The sequence below is a fragment of the Clavelina lepadiformis genome, chromosome 2 (assembly GCF_947623445.1).
Source record: "Clavelina lepadiformis chromosome 2, kaClaLepa1.1, whole genome shotgun sequence".
Taxonomy (NCBI): Eukaryota; Metazoa; Chordata; class Ascidiacea; order Aplousobranchia; family Clavelinidae; genus Clavelina; species Clavelina lepadiformis.
In genome coordinates, this window is record NC_135241.1 from 7343131 (window position 1) to 7357199 (window position 14069).

At 44.0% G+C, this 14069-nt stretch overlaps 43 non-coding genes across 43 annotated transcripts; all 43 read left to right on the forward strand.

Moving 5' to 3' along the window:
• The first annotated feature begins 66 nt into the window (after positions 1-66).
• LOC143447789 (U5 spliceosomal RNA) lies at positions 67-186 on the forward strand. Its single transcript, XR_013114335.1, has one exon. It is a non-coding gene; the product is annotated as a U5 spliceosomal RNA (small nuclear RNA).
• A 188-nt stretch (positions 187-374) lies between these two features.
• Positions 375-514, forward strand: LOC143447595 (U4 spliceosomal RNA). Its single transcript, XR_013114146.1, has one exon. It is a non-coding gene; the product is annotated as a U4 spliceosomal RNA (small nuclear RNA).
• Positions 515-723: 209 nt separating this feature from the next.
• LOC143447790 (U5 spliceosomal RNA) lies at positions 724-843 on the forward strand. Its single transcript, XR_013114336.1, has one exon. It is a non-coding gene; the product is annotated as a U5 spliceosomal RNA (small nuclear RNA).
• Positions 844-1031: 188 nt separating this feature from the next.
• Positions 1032-1171, forward strand: LOC143447596 (U4 spliceosomal RNA). The gene has a single exon (XR_013114147.1). It is a non-coding gene; the product is annotated as a U4 spliceosomal RNA (small nuclear RNA).
• Positions 1172-1380: 209 nt separating this feature from the next.
• LOC143447792 (U5 spliceosomal RNA) lies at positions 1381-1500 on the forward strand. Its single transcript, XR_013114338.1, has one exon. It is a non-coding gene; the product is annotated as a U5 spliceosomal RNA (small nuclear RNA).
• A 188-nt stretch (positions 1501-1688) lies between these two features.
• LOC143447598 (U4 spliceosomal RNA) lies at positions 1689-1828 on the forward strand. Its single transcript, XR_013114149.1, has one exon. It is a non-coding gene; the product is annotated as a U4 spliceosomal RNA (small nuclear RNA).
• Positions 1829-2037: 209 nt separating this feature from the next.
• On the forward strand, positions 2038-2157 carry LOC143447793 (U5 spliceosomal RNA). Its single transcript, XR_013114339.1, has one exon. It is a non-coding gene; the product is annotated as a U5 spliceosomal RNA (small nuclear RNA).
• Positions 2158-2345: 188 nt separating this feature from the next.
• On the forward strand, positions 2346-2485 carry LOC143447599 (U4 spliceosomal RNA). The gene has a single exon (XR_013114150.1). It is a non-coding gene; the product is annotated as a U4 spliceosomal RNA (small nuclear RNA).
• A 209-nt stretch (positions 2486-2694) lies between these two features.
• Positions 2695-2814, forward strand: LOC143447704 (U5 spliceosomal RNA). The gene has a single exon (XR_013114251.1). It is a non-coding gene; the product is annotated as a U5 spliceosomal RNA (small nuclear RNA).
• Positions 2815-3002: 188 nt separating this feature from the next.
• LOC143447600 (U4 spliceosomal RNA) lies at positions 3003-3142 on the forward strand. Its single transcript, XR_013114151.1, has one exon. It is a non-coding gene; the product is annotated as a U4 spliceosomal RNA (small nuclear RNA).
• Positions 3143-3351: 209 nt separating this feature from the next.
• LOC143447705 (U5 spliceosomal RNA) lies at positions 3352-3471 on the forward strand. The gene has a single exon (XR_013114252.1). It is a non-coding gene; the product is annotated as a U5 spliceosomal RNA (small nuclear RNA).
• Positions 3472-3659: 188 nt separating this feature from the next.
• Positions 3660-3799, forward strand: LOC143447601 (U4 spliceosomal RNA). The gene has a single exon (XR_013114152.1). It is a non-coding gene; the product is annotated as a U4 spliceosomal RNA (small nuclear RNA).
• A 209-nt stretch (positions 3800-4008) lies between these two features.
• Positions 4009-4128, forward strand: LOC143447795 (U5 spliceosomal RNA). Its single transcript, XR_013114340.1, has one exon. It is a non-coding gene; the product is annotated as a U5 spliceosomal RNA (small nuclear RNA).
• A 188-nt stretch (positions 4129-4316) lies between these two features.
• Positions 4317-4456, forward strand: LOC143447602 (U4 spliceosomal RNA). Its single transcript, XR_013114153.1, has one exon. It is a non-coding gene; the product is annotated as a U4 spliceosomal RNA (small nuclear RNA).
• Positions 4457-4665: 209 nt separating this feature from the next.
• Positions 4666-4785, forward strand: LOC143447796 (U5 spliceosomal RNA). Its single transcript, XR_013114341.1, has one exon. It is a non-coding gene; the product is annotated as a U5 spliceosomal RNA (small nuclear RNA).
• A 188-nt stretch (positions 4786-4973) lies between these two features.
• LOC143447603 (U4 spliceosomal RNA) lies at positions 4974-5113 on the forward strand. The gene has a single exon (XR_013114154.1). It is a non-coding gene; the product is annotated as a U4 spliceosomal RNA (small nuclear RNA).
• A 209-nt stretch (positions 5114-5322) lies between these two features.
• Positions 5323-5442, forward strand: LOC143447797 (U5 spliceosomal RNA). Its single transcript, XR_013114342.1, has one exon. It is a non-coding gene; the product is annotated as a U5 spliceosomal RNA (small nuclear RNA).
• Positions 5443-5630: 188 nt separating this feature from the next.
• LOC143447662 (U4 spliceosomal RNA) lies at positions 5631-5770 on the forward strand. Its single transcript, XR_013114210.1, has one exon. It is a non-coding gene; the product is annotated as a U4 spliceosomal RNA (small nuclear RNA).
• A 209-nt stretch (positions 5771-5979) lies between these two features.
• On the forward strand, positions 5980-6099 carry LOC143447798 (U5 spliceosomal RNA). Its single transcript, XR_013114343.1, has one exon. It is a non-coding gene; the product is annotated as a U5 spliceosomal RNA (small nuclear RNA).
• Positions 6100-6287: 188 nt separating this feature from the next.
• Positions 6288-6427, forward strand: LOC143447605 (U4 spliceosomal RNA). Its single transcript, XR_013114155.1, has one exon. It is a non-coding gene; the product is annotated as a U4 spliceosomal RNA (small nuclear RNA).
• A 209-nt stretch (positions 6428-6636) lies between these two features.
• On the forward strand, positions 6637-6756 carry LOC143447799 (U5 spliceosomal RNA). The gene has a single exon (XR_013114344.1). It is a non-coding gene; the product is annotated as a U5 spliceosomal RNA (small nuclear RNA).
• A 188-nt stretch (positions 6757-6944) lies between these two features.
• LOC143447606 (U4 spliceosomal RNA) lies at positions 6945-7084 on the forward strand. Its single transcript, XR_013114156.1, has one exon. It is a non-coding gene; the product is annotated as a U4 spliceosomal RNA (small nuclear RNA).
• A 209-nt stretch (positions 7085-7293) lies between these two features.
• LOC143447800 (U5 spliceosomal RNA) lies at positions 7294-7413 on the forward strand. Its single transcript, XR_013114345.1, has one exon. It is a non-coding gene; the product is annotated as a U5 spliceosomal RNA (small nuclear RNA).
• A 188-nt stretch (positions 7414-7601) lies between these two features.
• LOC143447607 (U4 spliceosomal RNA) lies at positions 7602-7741 on the forward strand. Its single transcript, XR_013114157.1, has one exon. It is a non-coding gene; the product is annotated as a U4 spliceosomal RNA (small nuclear RNA).
• A 209-nt stretch (positions 7742-7950) lies between these two features.
• On the forward strand, positions 7951-8070 carry LOC143447835 (U5 spliceosomal RNA). Its single transcript, XR_013114379.1, has one exon. It is a non-coding gene; the product is annotated as a U5 spliceosomal RNA (small nuclear RNA).
• A 188-nt stretch (positions 8071-8258) lies between these two features.
• Positions 8259-8398, forward strand: LOC143447608 (U4 spliceosomal RNA). The gene has a single exon (XR_013114158.1). It is a non-coding gene; the product is annotated as a U4 spliceosomal RNA (small nuclear RNA).
• A 209-nt stretch (positions 8399-8607) lies between these two features.
• Positions 8608-8727, forward strand: LOC143447801 (U5 spliceosomal RNA). The gene has a single exon (XR_013114346.1). It is a non-coding gene; the product is annotated as a U5 spliceosomal RNA (small nuclear RNA).
• Positions 8728-8915: 188 nt separating this feature from the next.
• LOC143447610 (U4 spliceosomal RNA) lies at positions 8916-9055 on the forward strand. Its single transcript, XR_013114160.1, has one exon. It is a non-coding gene; the product is annotated as a U4 spliceosomal RNA (small nuclear RNA).
• A 209-nt stretch (positions 9056-9264) lies between these two features.
• Positions 9265-9384, forward strand: LOC143447802 (U5 spliceosomal RNA). Its single transcript, XR_013114347.1, has one exon. It is a non-coding gene; the product is annotated as a U5 spliceosomal RNA (small nuclear RNA).
• Positions 9385-9572: 188 nt separating this feature from the next.
• LOC143447611 (U4 spliceosomal RNA) lies at positions 9573-9712 on the forward strand. The gene has a single exon (XR_013114161.1). It is a non-coding gene; the product is annotated as a U4 spliceosomal RNA (small nuclear RNA).
• Positions 9713-9921: 209 nt separating this feature from the next.
• Positions 9922-10041, forward strand: LOC143447706 (U5 spliceosomal RNA). The gene has a single exon (XR_013114253.1). It is a non-coding gene; the product is annotated as a U5 spliceosomal RNA (small nuclear RNA).
• A 188-nt stretch (positions 10042-10229) lies between these two features.
• LOC143447612 (U4 spliceosomal RNA) lies at positions 10230-10369 on the forward strand. The gene has a single exon (XR_013114162.1). It is a non-coding gene; the product is annotated as a U4 spliceosomal RNA (small nuclear RNA).
• A 209-nt stretch (positions 10370-10578) lies between these two features.
• On the forward strand, positions 10579-10698 carry LOC143447804 (U5 spliceosomal RNA). Its single transcript, XR_013114349.1, has one exon. It is a non-coding gene; the product is annotated as a U5 spliceosomal RNA (small nuclear RNA).
• Positions 10699-10886: 188 nt separating this feature from the next.
• On the forward strand, positions 10887-11026 carry LOC143447613 (U4 spliceosomal RNA). The gene has a single exon (XR_013114163.1). It is a non-coding gene; the product is annotated as a U4 spliceosomal RNA (small nuclear RNA).
• A 209-nt stretch (positions 11027-11235) lies between these two features.
• On the forward strand, positions 11236-11355 carry LOC143447805 (U5 spliceosomal RNA). Its single transcript, XR_013114350.1, has one exon. It is a non-coding gene; the product is annotated as a U5 spliceosomal RNA (small nuclear RNA).
• A 188-nt stretch (positions 11356-11543) lies between these two features.
• LOC143447614 (U4 spliceosomal RNA) lies at positions 11544-11683 on the forward strand. Its single transcript, XR_013114164.1, has one exon. It is a non-coding gene; the product is annotated as a U4 spliceosomal RNA (small nuclear RNA).
• Positions 11684-11892: 209 nt separating this feature from the next.
• LOC143447806 (U5 spliceosomal RNA) lies at positions 11893-12012 on the forward strand. The gene has a single exon (XR_013114351.1). It is a non-coding gene; the product is annotated as a U5 spliceosomal RNA (small nuclear RNA).
• Positions 12013-12200: 188 nt separating this feature from the next.
• On the forward strand, positions 12201-12340 carry LOC143447615 (U4 spliceosomal RNA). The gene has a single exon (XR_013114165.1). It is a non-coding gene; the product is annotated as a U4 spliceosomal RNA (small nuclear RNA).
• A 209-nt stretch (positions 12341-12549) lies between these two features.
• Positions 12550-12669, forward strand: LOC143447807 (U5 spliceosomal RNA). Its single transcript, XR_013114352.1, has one exon. It is a non-coding gene; the product is annotated as a U5 spliceosomal RNA (small nuclear RNA).
• Positions 12670-12857: 188 nt separating this feature from the next.
• Positions 12858-12997, forward strand: LOC143447616 (U4 spliceosomal RNA). The gene has a single exon (XR_013114166.1). It is a non-coding gene; the product is annotated as a U4 spliceosomal RNA (small nuclear RNA).
• Positions 12998-13206: 209 nt separating this feature from the next.
• LOC143447808 (U5 spliceosomal RNA) lies at positions 13207-13326 on the forward strand. The gene has a single exon (XR_013114353.1). It is a non-coding gene; the product is annotated as a U5 spliceosomal RNA (small nuclear RNA).
• A 188-nt stretch (positions 13327-13514) lies between these two features.
• Positions 13515-13654, forward strand: LOC143447617 (U4 spliceosomal RNA). The gene has a single exon (XR_013114167.1). It is a non-coding gene; the product is annotated as a U4 spliceosomal RNA (small nuclear RNA).
• A 209-nt stretch (positions 13655-13863) lies between these two features.
• On the forward strand, positions 13864-13983 carry LOC143447809 (U5 spliceosomal RNA). The gene has a single exon (XR_013114354.1). It is a non-coding gene; the product is annotated as a U5 spliceosomal RNA (small nuclear RNA).
• Positions 13984-14069: the final 86 nt, after the last annotated feature.

Here is a 14069-nt window from a genome sequence, read left to right on the forward strand (position 1 = left end):
AAAACGGCCAACCACAAACTGTAGTCAAAACGTTCGGTATAGTGTCGTAAGTGGACAAGCCAGAAGCCACTCTGGCTTCAGCGCATTCAACGTGTAAATCTTTCGCCTTTTACTAAAGATTTCCGTGTGCCGGAGCATATAATGAGTCGAAGAAAATTTGTTCAGAGCCGCGGCAATGCTGTGGCCAAACCTTATGATCATCAACTGCAAAATTTGGAATCACATTTGTGAGTGGATGCCATCACAAAGACTTTCAAGGTGTTACCTGTTCAAAACGCTTTTATATCAGCCAACCGAACCGATCTACGTTTCCATCGCTCCACAAATTTGAGAATCTACCTGCTGAATATTCTTATCAATCTCCTTGATCGTGCAGCTTTGCGCAGAGGCGATACCGTAGCTGATGAGGAACTTCCGAGGCGCGGTTATTGCTAGTTGAAAACTATACCCAATACCCCGCCCTTTCGGCTCTTACAGAGACGATTGAGGCAATATCTGAAGAATTCCGTGGAATTCCTATGTTGCTTATACTCCAGGGTCCAGACGTCTGCTTGCAGCACGCAGACCTTCACTCTTTACGAAAGCAAATCATAATGAACGGAATGAGTCTAAATAAGTAGTTCAACTGTTCAAGTCACAGTGTGTTGTTAAACGTTTAAAACGGCCAACCACAAACTGTAGTCAAAACGTTCGGTATAGTGTCGTAAGTGGACAAGCCAGAAGCCACTCTGGCTTCAGCGCATTCAACGTGTAAATCTTTCGCCTTTTACTAAAGATTTCCGTGTGCCGGAGCATATAATGAGTCGAAGAAAATTTGTTCAGAGCCGCGGCAATGCTGTGGCCAAACCTTATGATCATCAACTGCAAAATTTGGAATCACATTTGTGAGTGGATGCCATCACAAAGACTTTCAAGGTGTTACCTGTTCAAAACGCTTTTATATCAGCCAACCGAACCGATCTACGTTTCCATCGCTCCACAAATTTGAGAATCTACCTGCTGAATATTCTTATCAATCTCCTTGATCGTGCAGCTTTGCGCAGAGGCGATACCGTAGCTGATGAGGAACTTCCGAGGCGCGGTTATTGCTAGTTGAAAACTATACCCAATACCCCGCCCTTTCGGCTCTTACAGAGACGATTGAGGCAATATCTGAAGAATTCCGTGGAATTCCTATGTTGCTTATACTCCAGGGTCCAGACGTCTGCTTGCAGCACGCAGACCTTCACTCTTTACGAAAGCAAATCATAATGAACGGAATGAGTCTAAATAAGTAGTTCAACTGTTCAAGTCACAGTGTGTTGTTAAACGTTTAAAACGGCCAACCACAAACTGTAGTCAAAACGTTCGGTATAGTGTCGTAAGTGGACAAGCCAGAAGCCACTCTGGCTTCAGCGCATTCAACGTGTAAATCTTTCGCCTTTTACTAAAGATTTCCGTGTGCCGGAGCATATAATGAGTCGAAGAAAATTTGTTCAGAGCCGCGGCAATGCTGTGGCCAAACCTTATGATCATCAACTGCAAAATTTGGAATCACATTTGTGAGTGGATGCCATCACAAAGACTTTCAAGGTGTTACCTGTTCAAAACGCTTTTATATCAGCCAACCGAACCGATCTACGTTTCCATCGCTCCACAAATTTGAGAATCTACCTGCTGAATATTCTTATCAATCTCCTTGATCGTGCAGCTTTGCGCAGAGGCGATACCGTAGCTGATGAGGAACTTCCGAGGCGCGGTTATTGCTAGTTGAAAACTATACCCAATACCCCGCCCTTTCGGCTCTTACAGAGACGATTGAGGCAATATCTGAAGAATTCCGTGGAATTCCTATGTTGCTTATACTCCAGGGTCCAGACGTCTGCTTGCAGCACGCAGACCTTCACTCTTTACGAAAGCAAATCATAATGAACGGAATGAGTCTAAATAAGTAGTTCAACTGTTCAAGTCACAGTGTGTTGTTAAACGTTTAAAACGGCCAACCACAAACTGTAGTCAAAACGTTCGGTATAGTGTCGTAAGTGGACAAGCCAGAAGCCACTCTGGCTTCAGCGCATTCAACGTGTAAATCTTTCGCCTTTTACTAAAGATTTCCGTGTGCCGGAGCATATAATGAGTCGAAGAAAATTTGTTCAGAGCCGCGGCAATGCTGTGGCCAAACTTTATGATCATCAACTGCAAAATTTGGAATCACATTTGTGAGTGGATGCCATCACAAAGACTTTCAAGGTGTTACCTGTTCAAAACGCTTTTATATCAGCCAACCGAACCGATCTACGTTTCCATCGCTCCACAAATTTGAGAATCTACCTGCTGAATATTCTTATCAATCTCCTTGATCGTGCAGCTTTGCGCAGAGGCGATACCGTAGCTGATGAGGAACTTCCGAGGCGCGGTTATTGCTAGTTGAAAACTATACCCAATACCCCGCCCTTTCGGCTCTTACAGAGACGATTGAGGCAATATCTGAAGAATTCCGTGGAATTCCTATGTTGCTTATACTCCAGGGTCCAGACGTCTGCTTGCAGCACGCAGACCTTCACTCTTTACGAAAGCAAATCATAATGAACGGAATGAGTCTAAATAAGTAGTTCAACTGTTCAAGTCACAGTGTGTTGTTAAACGTTTAAAACGGCCAACCACAAACTGTAGTCAAAACGTTCGGTATAGTGTCGTAAGTGGACAAGCCAGAAGCCACTCTGGCTTCAGCGCATTCAACGTGTAAATCTTTCGCCTTTTACTAAAGATTTCCGTGTGCCGGAGCATATAATGAGTCGAAGAACATTTGTTCAGAGCCGCGGCAATGCTGTGGCCAAACCTTATGATCATCAACTGCAAAATTTGGAATCACATTTGTGAGTGGATGCCATCACAAAGACTTTCAAGGTGTTACCTGTTCAAAACGCTTTTATATCAGCCAACCGAACCGATCTACGTTTCCATCGCTCCACAAATTTGAGAATCTACCTGCTGAATATTCTTATCAATCTCCTTGATCGTGCAGCTTTGCGCAGAGGCGATACCGTAGCTGATGAGGAACTTCCGAGGCGCGGTTATTGCTAGTTGAAAACTATACCCAATACCCCGCCCTTTCGGCTCTTACAGAGACGATTGAGGCAATATCTGAAGAATTCCGTGGAATTCCTATGTTGCTTATACTCCAGGGTCCAGACGTCTGCTTGCAGCACGCAGACCTTCACTCTTTACGAAAGCAAATCATAATGAACGGAATGAGTCTAAATAAGTAGTTCAACTGTTCAAGTCACAGTGTGTTGTTAAACGTTTAAAACGGCCAACCACAAACTGTAGTCAAAACGTTCGGTATAGTGTCGTAAGTGGACAAGCCAGAAGCCACTCTGGCTTCAGCGCATTCAACGTGTAAATCTTTCGCCTTTTACTAAAGATTTCCGTGTGCCGGAGCATATAATGAGTCGAAGAACATTTGTTCAGAGCCGCGGCAATGCTGTGGCCAAACCTTATGATCATCAACTGCAAAATTTGGAATCACATTTGTGAGTGGATGCCATCACAAAGACTTTCAAGGTGTTACCTGTTCAAAACGCTTTTATATCAGCCAACCGAACCGATCTACGTTTCCATCGCTCCACAAATTTGAGAATCTACCTGCTGAATATTCTTATCAATCTCCTTGATCGTGCAGCTTTGCGCAGAGGCGATACCGTAGCTGATGAGGAACTTCCGAGGCGCGGTTATTGCTAGTTGAAAACTATACCCAATACCCCGCCCTTTCGGCTCTTACAGAGACGATTGAGGCAATATCTGAAGAATTCCGTGGAATTCCTATGTTGCTTATACTCCAGGGTCCAGACGTCTGCTTGCAGCACGCAGACCTTCACTCTTTACGAAAGCAAATCATAATGAACGGAATGAGTCTAAATAAGTAGTTCAACTGTTCAAGTCACAGTGTGTTGTTAAACGTTTAAAACGGCCAACCACAAACTGTAGTCAAAACGTTCGGTATAGTGTCGTAAGTGGACAAGCCAGAAGCCACTCTGGCTTCAGCGCATTCAACGTGTAAATCTTTCGCCTTTTACTAAAGATTTCCGTGTGCCGGAGCATATAATGAGTCGAAGAAAATTTGTTCAGAGCCGCGGCAATGCTGTGGCCAAACCTTATGATCATCAACTGCAAAATTTGGAATCACATTTGTGAGTGGATGCCATCACAAAGACTTTCAAGGTGTTACCTGTTCAAAACGCTTTTATATCAGCCAACCGAACCGATCTACGTTTCCATCGCTCCACAAATTTGAGAATCTACCTGCTGAATATTCTTATCAATCTCCTTGATCGTGCAGCTTTGCGCAGAGGCGATACCGTAGCTGATGAGGAACTTCCGAGGCGCGGTTATTGCTAGTTGAAAACTATACCCAATACCCCGCCCTTTCGGCTCTTACAGAGACGATTGAGGCAATATCTGAAGAATTCCGTGGAATTCCTATGTTGCTTATACTCCAGGGTCCAGACGTCTGCTTGCAGCACGCAGACCTTCACTCTTTACGAAAGCAAATCATAATGAACGGAATGAGTCTAAATAAGTAGTTCAACTGTTCAAGTCACAGTGTGTTGTTAAACGTTTAAAACGGCCAACCACAAACTGTAGTCAAAACGTTCGGTATAGTGTCGTAAGTGGACAAGCCAGAAGCCACTCTGGCTTCAGCGCATTCAACGTGTAAATCTTTCGCCTTTTACTAAAGATTTCCGTGTGCCGGAGCATATAATGAGTCGAAGAAAATTTGTTCAGAGCCGCGGCAATGCTGTGGCCAAACCTTATGATCATCAACTGCAAAATTTGGAATCACATTTGTGAGTGGATGCCATCACAAAGACTTTCAAGGTGTTACCTGTTCAAAACGCTTTTATATCAGCCAACCGAACCGATCTACGTTTCCATCGCTCCACAAATTTGAGAATCTACCTGCTGAATATTCTTATCAATCTCCTTGATCGTGCAGCTTTGCGCAGAGGCGATACCGTAGCTGATGAGGAACTTCCGAGGCGCGGTTATTGCTAGTTGAAAACTATACCCAATACCCCGCCCTTTCGGCTCTTACAGAGACGATTGAGGCAATATCTGAAGAATTCCGTGGAATTCCTATGTTGCTTATACTCCAGGGTCCAGACGTCTGCTTGCAGCACGCAGACCTTCACTCTTTACGAAAGCAAATCATAATGAACGGAATGAGTCTAAATAAGTAGTTCAACTGTTCAAGTCACAGTGTGTTGTTAAACGTTTAAAACGGCCAACCACAAACTGTAGTCAAAACGTTCGGTATAGTGTCGTAAGTGGACAAGCCAGAAGCCACTCTGGCTTCAGCGCATTCAACGTGTAAATCTTTCGCCTTTTACTAAAGATTTCCGTGTGCCGGAGCATATAATGAGTCGAAGAAAATTTGTTCAGAGCCGCGGCAATGCTGTGGCCAAACCTTATGATCATCAACTGCAAAATTTGGAATCACATTTGTGAGTGGATGCCATCACAAAGACTTTCAAGGTGTTACCTGTTCAAAACGCTTTTATATCAGCCAACCGAACCGATCTACGTTTCCATCGCTCCACAAATTTGAGAATCTACCTGCTGAATATTCTTATCAATCTCCTTGATCGTGCAGCTTTGCGCAGAGGCGATACCGTAGCTGATGAGGAACTTCCGAGGCGCGGTTATTGCTAGTTGAAAACTTTACCCAATACCCCGCCCTTTCGGCTCTTACAGAGACGATTGAGGCAATATCTGAAGAATTCCGTGGAATTCCTATGTTGCTTATACTCCAGGGTCCAGACGTCTGCTTGCAGCACGCAGACCTTCACTCTTTACGAAAGCAAATCATAATGAACGGAATGAGTCTAAATAAGTAGTTCAACTGTTCAAGTCACAGTGTGTTGTTAAACGTTTAAAACGGCCAACCACAAACTGTAGTCAAAACGTTCGGTATAGTGTCGTAAGTGGACAAGCCAGAAGCCACTCTGGCTTCAGCGCATTCAACGTGTAAATCTTTCGCCTTTTACTAAAGATTTCCGTGTGCCGGAGCATATAATGAGTCGAAGAAAATTTGTTCAGAGCCGCGGCAATGCTGTGGCCAAACCTTATGATCATCAACTGCAAAATTTGGAATCACATTTGTGAGTGGATGCCATCACAAAGACTTTCAAGGTGTTACCTGTTCAAAACGCTTTTATATCAGCCAACCGAACCGATCTACGTTTCCATCGCTCTACAAATTTGAGAATCTACCTGCTGAATATTCTTATCAATCTCCTTGATCGTGCAGCTTTGCGCAGAGGCGATACCGTAGCTGATGAGGAACTTCCGAGGCGCGGTTATTGCTAGTTGAAAACTATACCCAATACCCCGCCCTTTCGGCTCTTACAGAGACGATTGAGGCAATATCTGAAGAATTCCGTGGAATTCCTATGTTGCTTATACTCCAGGGTCCAGACGTCTGCTTGCAGCACGCAGACCTTCACTCTTTACGAAAGCAAATCATAATGAACGGAATGAGTCTAAATAAGTAGTTCAACTGTTCAAGTCACAGTGTGTTGTTAAACGTTTAAAACGGCCAACCACAAACTGTAGTCAAAACGTTCGGTATAGTGTCGTAAGTGGACAAGCCAGAAGCCACTCTGGCTTCAGCGCATTCAACGTGTAAATCTTTCGCCTTTTACTAAAGATTTCCGTGTGCCGGAGCATATAATGAGTCGAAGAAAATTTGTTCAGAGCCGCGGCAATGCTGTGGCCAAACCTTATGATCATCAACTGCAAAATTTGGAATCACATTTGTGAGTGGATGCCATCACAAAGACTTTCAAGGTGTTACCTGTTCAAAACGCTTTTATATCAGCCAACCGAACCGATCTACGTTTCCATCGCTCCACAAATTTGAGAATCTACCTGCTGAATATTCTTATCAATCTCCTTGATCGTGCAGCTTTGCGCAGAGGCGATACCGTAGCTGATGAGGAACTTCCGAGGCGCGGTTATTGCTAGTTGAAAACTATACCCAATACCCCGCCCTTTCGGCTCTTACAGAGACGATTGAGGCAATATCTGAAGAATTCCGTGGAATTCCTATGTTGCTTATACTCCAGGGTCCAGACGTCTGCTTGCAGCACGCAGACCTTCACTCTTTACGAAAGCAAATCATAATGAACGGAATGAGTCTAAATAAGTAGTTCAACTGTTCAAGTCACAGTGTGTTGTTAAACGTTTAAAACGGCCAACCACAAACTGTAGTCAAAACGTTCGGTATAGTGTCGTAAGTGGACAAGCCAGAAGCCACTCTGGCTTCAGCGCATTCAACGTGTAAATCTTTCGCCTTTTACTAAAGATTTCCGTGTGCCGGAGCATATAATGAGTCGAAGAAAATTTGTTCAGAGCCGCGGCAATGCTGTGGCCAAACCTTATGATCATCAACTGCAAAATTTGGAATCACATTTGTGAGTGGATGCCATCACAAAGACTTTCAAGGTGTTACCTGTTCAAAACGCTTTTATATCAGCCAACCGAACCGATCTACGTTTCCATCGCTCCACAAATTTGAGAATCTACCTGCTGAATATTCTTATCAATCTCCTTGATCGTGCAGCTTTGCGCAGAGGCGATACCGTAGCTGATGAGGAACTTCCGAGGCGCGGTTATTGCTAGTTGAAAACTATACCCAATACCCCGCCCTTTCGGCTCTTACAGAGACGATTGAGGCAATATCTGAAGAATTCCGTGGAATTCCTATGTTGCTTATACTCCAGGGTCCAGACGTCTGCTTGCAGCACGCAGACCTTCACTCTTTACGAAAGCAAATCATAATGAACGGAATGAGTCTAAATAAGTAGTTCAACTGTTCAAGTCACAGTGTGTTGTTAAACGTTTAAAACGGCCAACCACAAACTGTAGTCAAAACGTTCGGTATAGTGTCGTAAGTGGACAAGCCAGAAGCCACTCTGGCTTCAGCGCATTCAACGTGTAAATCTTTCGCCTTTTACTAAAGATTTCCGTGTGCCGGAGCATATAATGAGACGAAGAAAATTTGTTCAGAGCCGCGGCAATGCTGTGGCCAAACCTTATGATCATCAACTGCAAAATTTGGAATCACATTTGTGAGTGGATGCCATCACAAAGACTTTCAAGGTGTTACCTGTTCAAAACGCTTTTATATCAGCCAACCGAACCGATCTACGTTTCCATCGCTCCACAAATTTGAGAATCTACCTGCTGAATATTCTTATCAATCTCCTTGATCGTGCAGCTTTGCGCAGAGGCGATACCGTAGCTGATGAGGAACTTCCGAGGCGCGGTTATTGCTAGTTGAAAACTATACCCAATACCCCGCCCTTTCGGCTCTTACAGAGACGATTGAGGCAATATCTGAAGAATTCCGTGGAATTCCTATGTTGCTTATACTCCAGGGTCCAGACGTCTGCTTGCAGCACGCAGACCTTCACTCTTTACGAAAGCAAATCATAATGAACGGAATGAGTCTAAATAAGTAGTTCAACTGTTCAAGTCACAGTGTGTTGTTAAACGTTTAAAACGGCCAACCACAAACTGTAGTCAAAACGTTCGGTATAGTGTCGTAAGTGGACAAGCCAGAAGCCACTCTGGCTTCAGCGCATTCAACGTGTAAATCTTTCGCCTTTTACTAAAGATTTCCGTGTGCCGGAGCATATAATGAGTCGAAGAAAATTTGTTCAGAGCCGCGGCAATGCTGTGGCCAAACCTTATGATCATCAACTGCAAAATTTGGAATCACATTTGTGAGTGGATGCCATCACAAAGACTTTCAAGGTGTTACCTGTTCAAAACGCTTTTATATCAGCCAACCGAACCGATCTACGTTTCCATCGCTCCACAAATTTGAGAATCTACCTGCTGAATATTCTTATCAATCTCCTTGATCGTGCAGCTTTGCGCAGAGGCGATACCGTAGCTGATGAGGAACTTCCGAGGCGCGGTTATTGCTAGTTGAAAACTATACCCAATACCCCGCCCTTTCGGCTCTTACAGAGACGATTGAGGCAATATCTGAAGAATTCCGTGGAATTCCTATGTTGCTTATACTCCAGGGTCCAGACGTCTGCTTGCAGCACGCAGACCTTCACTCTTTACGAAAGCAAATCATAATGAACGGAATGAGTCTAAATAAGTAGTTCAACTGTTCAAGTCACAGTGTGTTGTTAAACGTTTAAAACGGCCAACCACAAACTGTAGTCAAAACGTTCGGTATAGTGTCGTAAGTGGACAAGCCAGAAGCCACTCTGGCTTCAGCGCATTCAACGTGTAAATCTTTCGCCTTTTACTAAAGATTTCCGTGTGCCGGAGCATATAATGAGTCGAAGAAAATTTGTTCAGAGCCGCGGCAATGCTGTGGCCAAACCTTATGATCATCAACTGCAAAATTTGGAATCACATTTGTGAGTGGATGCCATCACAAAGACTTTCAAGGTGTTACCTGTTCAAAACGCTTTTATATCAGCCAACCGAACCGATCTACGTTTCCATCGCTCCACAAATTTGAGAATCTACCTGCTGAATATTCTTATCAATCTCCTTGATCGTGCAGCTTTGCGCAGAGGCGATACCGTAGCTGATGAGGAACTTCCGAGGCGCGGTTATTGCTAGTTGAAAACTATACCCAATACCCCGCCCTTTCGGCTCTTACAGAGACGATTGAGGCAATATCTGAAGAATTCCGTGGAATTCCTATGTTGCTTATACTCCAGGGTCCAGACGTCTGCTTGCAGCACGCAGACCTTCACTCTTTACGAAAGCAAATCATAATGAACGGAATGAGTCTAAATAAGTAGTTCAACTGTTCAAGTCACAGTGTGTTGTTAAACGTTTAAAACGGCCAACCACAAACTGTAGTCAAAACGTTCGGTATAGTGTCGTAAGTGGACAAGCCAGAAGCCACTCTGGCTTCAGCGCATTCAACGTGTAAATCTTTCGCCTTTTACTAAAGATTTCCGTGTGCCGGAGCATATAATGAGTCGAAGAACATTTGTTCAGAGCCGCGGCAATGCTGTGGCCAAACCTTATGATCATCAACTGCAAAATTTGGAATCACATTTGTGAGTGGATGCCATCACAAAGACTTTCAAGGTGTTACCTGTTCAAAACGCTTTTATATCAGCCAACCGAACCGATCTACGTTTCCATCGCTCCACAAATTTGAGAATCTACCTGCTGAATATTCTTATCAATCTCCTTGATCGTGCAGCTTTGCGCAGAGGCGATACCGTAGCTGATGAGGAACTTCCGAGGCGCGGTTATTGCTAGTTGAAAACTATACCCAATACCCCGCCCTTTCGGCTCTTACAGAGACGATTGAGGCAATATCTGAAGAATTCCGTGGAATTCCTATGTTGCTTATACTCCAGGGTCCAGACGTCTGCTTGCAGCACGCAGACCTTCACTCTTTACGAAAGCAAATCATAATGAACGGAATGAGTCTAAATAAGTAGTTCAACTGTTCAAGTCACAGTGTGTTGTTAAACGTTTAAAACGGCCAACCACAAACTGTAGTCAAAACGTTCGGTATAGTGTCGTAAGTGGACAAGCCAGAAGCCACTCTGGCTTCAGCGCATTCAACGTGTAAATCTTTCGCCTTTTACTAAAGATTTCCGTGTGCCGGAGCATATAATGAGTCGAAGAAAATTTGTTCAGAGCCGCGGCAATGCTGTGGCCAAACCTTATGATCATCAACTGCAAAATTTGGAATCACATTTGTGAGTGGATGCCATCACAAAGACTTTCAAGGTGTTACCTGTTCAAAACGCTTTTATATCAGCCAACCGAACCGATCTACGTTTCCATCGCTCCACAAATTTGAGAATCTACCTGCTGAATATTCTTATCAATCTCCTTGATCGTGCAGCTTTGCGCAGAGGCGATACCGTAGCTGATGAGGAACTTCCGAGGCGCGGTTATTGCTAGTTGAAAACTATACCCAATACCCCGCCCTTTCGGCTCTTACAGAGACGATTGAGGCAATATCTGAAGAATTCCGTGGAATTCCTATGTTGCTTATACTCCAGGGTCCAGACGTCTGCTTGCAGCACGCAGACCTTCACTCTTTACGAAAGCAAATCATAATGAACGGAATGAGTCTAAATAAGTAGTTCAACTGTTCAAGTCACAGTGTGTTGTTAAACGTTTAAAACGGCCAACCACAAACTGTAGTCAAAACGTTCGGTATAGTGTCGTAAGTGGACAAGCCAGAAGCCACTCTGGCTTCAGCGCATTCAACGTGTAAATCTTTCGCCTTTTACTAAAGATTTCCGTGTGCCGGAGCATATAATGAGTCGAAGAAAATTTGTTCAGAGCCGCGGCAATGCTGTGGCCAAACCTTATGATCATCAACTGCAAAATTTGGAATCACATTTGTGAGTGGATGCCATCACAAAGACTTTCAAGGTGTTACCTGTTCAAAACGCTTTTATATCAGCCAACCGAACCGATCTACGTTTCCATCGCTCCACAAATTTGAGAATCTACCTGCTGAATATTCTTATCAATCTCCTTGATCGTGCAGCTTTGCGCAGAGGCGATACCGTAGCTGATGAGGAACTTCCGAGGCGCGGTTATTGCTAGTTGAAAACTATACCCAATACCCCGCCCTTTCGGCTCTTACAGAGACGATTGAGGCAATATCTGAAGAATTCCGTGGAATTCCTATGTTGCTTATACTCCAGGGTCCAGACGTCTGCTTGCAGCACGCAGACCTTCACTCTTTACGAAAGAAAATCATAATGAACGGAATGAGTCTAAATAAGTAGTTCAACTGTTCAAGTCGCAGTGTGTTGTTAAACGTTTAAAACGGCCAACCACAAACTGTAGTCAAAACGTTCGGTATAGTGTCGTAAGTGGACAAGCCAGAAGCCACTCTGGCTTCAGCGCATTCAACGTGTAAATCTTTCGCCTTTTACTAAAGATTTCCGTGTGCCGGAGCATATAATGAGTCGAAGAAAATTTGTTCAGAGCCGCGGCAATGCTGTGGCCAAACCTTATGATCATCAACTGCAAAATTTGGAATCACATTTGTGAGTGGATGCCATCACAAAGACTTTCAAGGTGTTACCTGTTCAAAACGCTTTTATATCAGCCAACCGAACCGATCTACGTTTCCATCGCTCCACAAATTTGAGAATCTACCTGCTGAATATTCTTATCAATCTCCTTGATCGTGCAGCTTTGCGCAGAGGCGATACCGTAGCTGATGAGGAACTTCCGAGGCGCGGTTATTGCTAGTTGAAAACTATACCCAATACCCCGCCCTTTCGGCTCTTACAGAGACGATTGAGGCAATATCTGAAGAATTCCGTGGAATTCCTATGTTGCTTATACTCCAGGGTCCAGACGTCTGCTTGCAGCACGCAGACCTTCACTCTTTACGAAAGCAAATCATAATGAACGGAATGAGTCTAAATAAGTAGTTCAACTGTTCAAGTCGCAGTGTGTTGTTAAACGTTTAAAACGGCCAACCACAAACTGTAGTCAAAACGTTCGGTATAGTGTCGTAAGTGGACAAGCCAGAAGCCACTCTGGCTTCAGCGCATTCAACGTGTAAATCTTTCGCCTTTTACTAAAGATTTCCGTGTGCCGGAGCATATAATGAGTCGAAGAAAATTTGTTCAGAGCCGCGGCAATGCTGTGGCCAAACCTTATGATCATCAACTGCAAAATTTGGAATCACATTTGTGAGTGGATGCCATCACAAAGACTTTCAAGGTGTTACCTGTTCAAAACGCTTTTATATCAGCCAACCGAACCGATCTACGTTTCCATCGCTCCACAAATTTGAGAATCTACCTGCTGAATATTGTTATCAATCTCCTTGATCGTGCAGCTTTGCGCAGAGGCGATACCGTAGCTGATGAGGAACTTCCGAGGCGCGGTTATTGCTAGTTGAAAACTATACCCAATACCCCGCCCTTTCGGCTCTTACAGAGACGATTGAGGCAATATCTGAAGAATTCCGTGGAATTCCTATGTTGCTTATACTCCAGGGTCCAGACGTCTGCTTGCAGCACGCAGACCTTCACTCTTTACGAAAGCAAATCATAATGAACGGAATGAGTCTAAATAAGTAGTTCAACTGTTCAAGTCACAGTGTGTTGTTAAACGTTTAAAACGGCCAACCACAAACTGTAGTCAAAACGTTCGGTATAGTGTCGTAAGTGGACAAGCCAGAAGCCACTCTGGCTTCAGCGCATTCAACGTGTAAATCTTTCGCCTTTTACTAAAGATTTCCGTGTGCCGGAGCATATAATGAGTCGAAGAAAATTTGTTCAGAGCCGCGGCAATGCTGTGGCCAAACCTTATGATCATCAACTGCAAAATTTGGAATCACATTTGTGAGTGGATGCCATCACAAAGACTTTCAAGGTGTTACCTGTTCAAAACGCTTTTATATCAGCCAACCGAACCGATCTACGTTTCCATCGCTCCACAAATTTGAGAATCTACCTGCTGAATATTCTTATCAATCTCCTTGATCGTGCAGCTTTGCGCAGAGGCGATACCGTAGCTGATGAGGAACTTCCGAGGCGCGGTTATTGCTAGTTGAAAACTATACCCAATACCCCGCCCTTTCGGCTCTTACAGAGACGATTGAGGCAATATCTGAAGAATTCCGTGGAATTCCTATGTTGCTTATACTCCAGGGTCCAGACGTCTGCTTGCAGCACGCAGACCTTCACTCTTTACGAAAGCAAATCATAATGAACGGAATGAGTCTAAATAAGTAGTTCAACTGTTCAAGTCACAGTGTGTTGTTAAACGTTTAAAACGGCCAACCACAAACTGTAGTCAAAACGTTCGGTATAGTGTCGTAAGTGGACAAGCCAGAAGCCACTCTGGCTTCAGCGCATTCAACGTGTAAATCTTTCGCCTTTTACTAAAGATTTCCGTGTGCCGGAGCATATAATGAGTCGAAGAAAATTTGTTCAGAGCCGCGGCAATGCTGTGGCCAAACCTTATGATCATCAACTGCAAAATTTGGAATCACATTTGTGAGTGGATGCCATCACAAAGACTTTCAAGGTGTTACCTGTTCA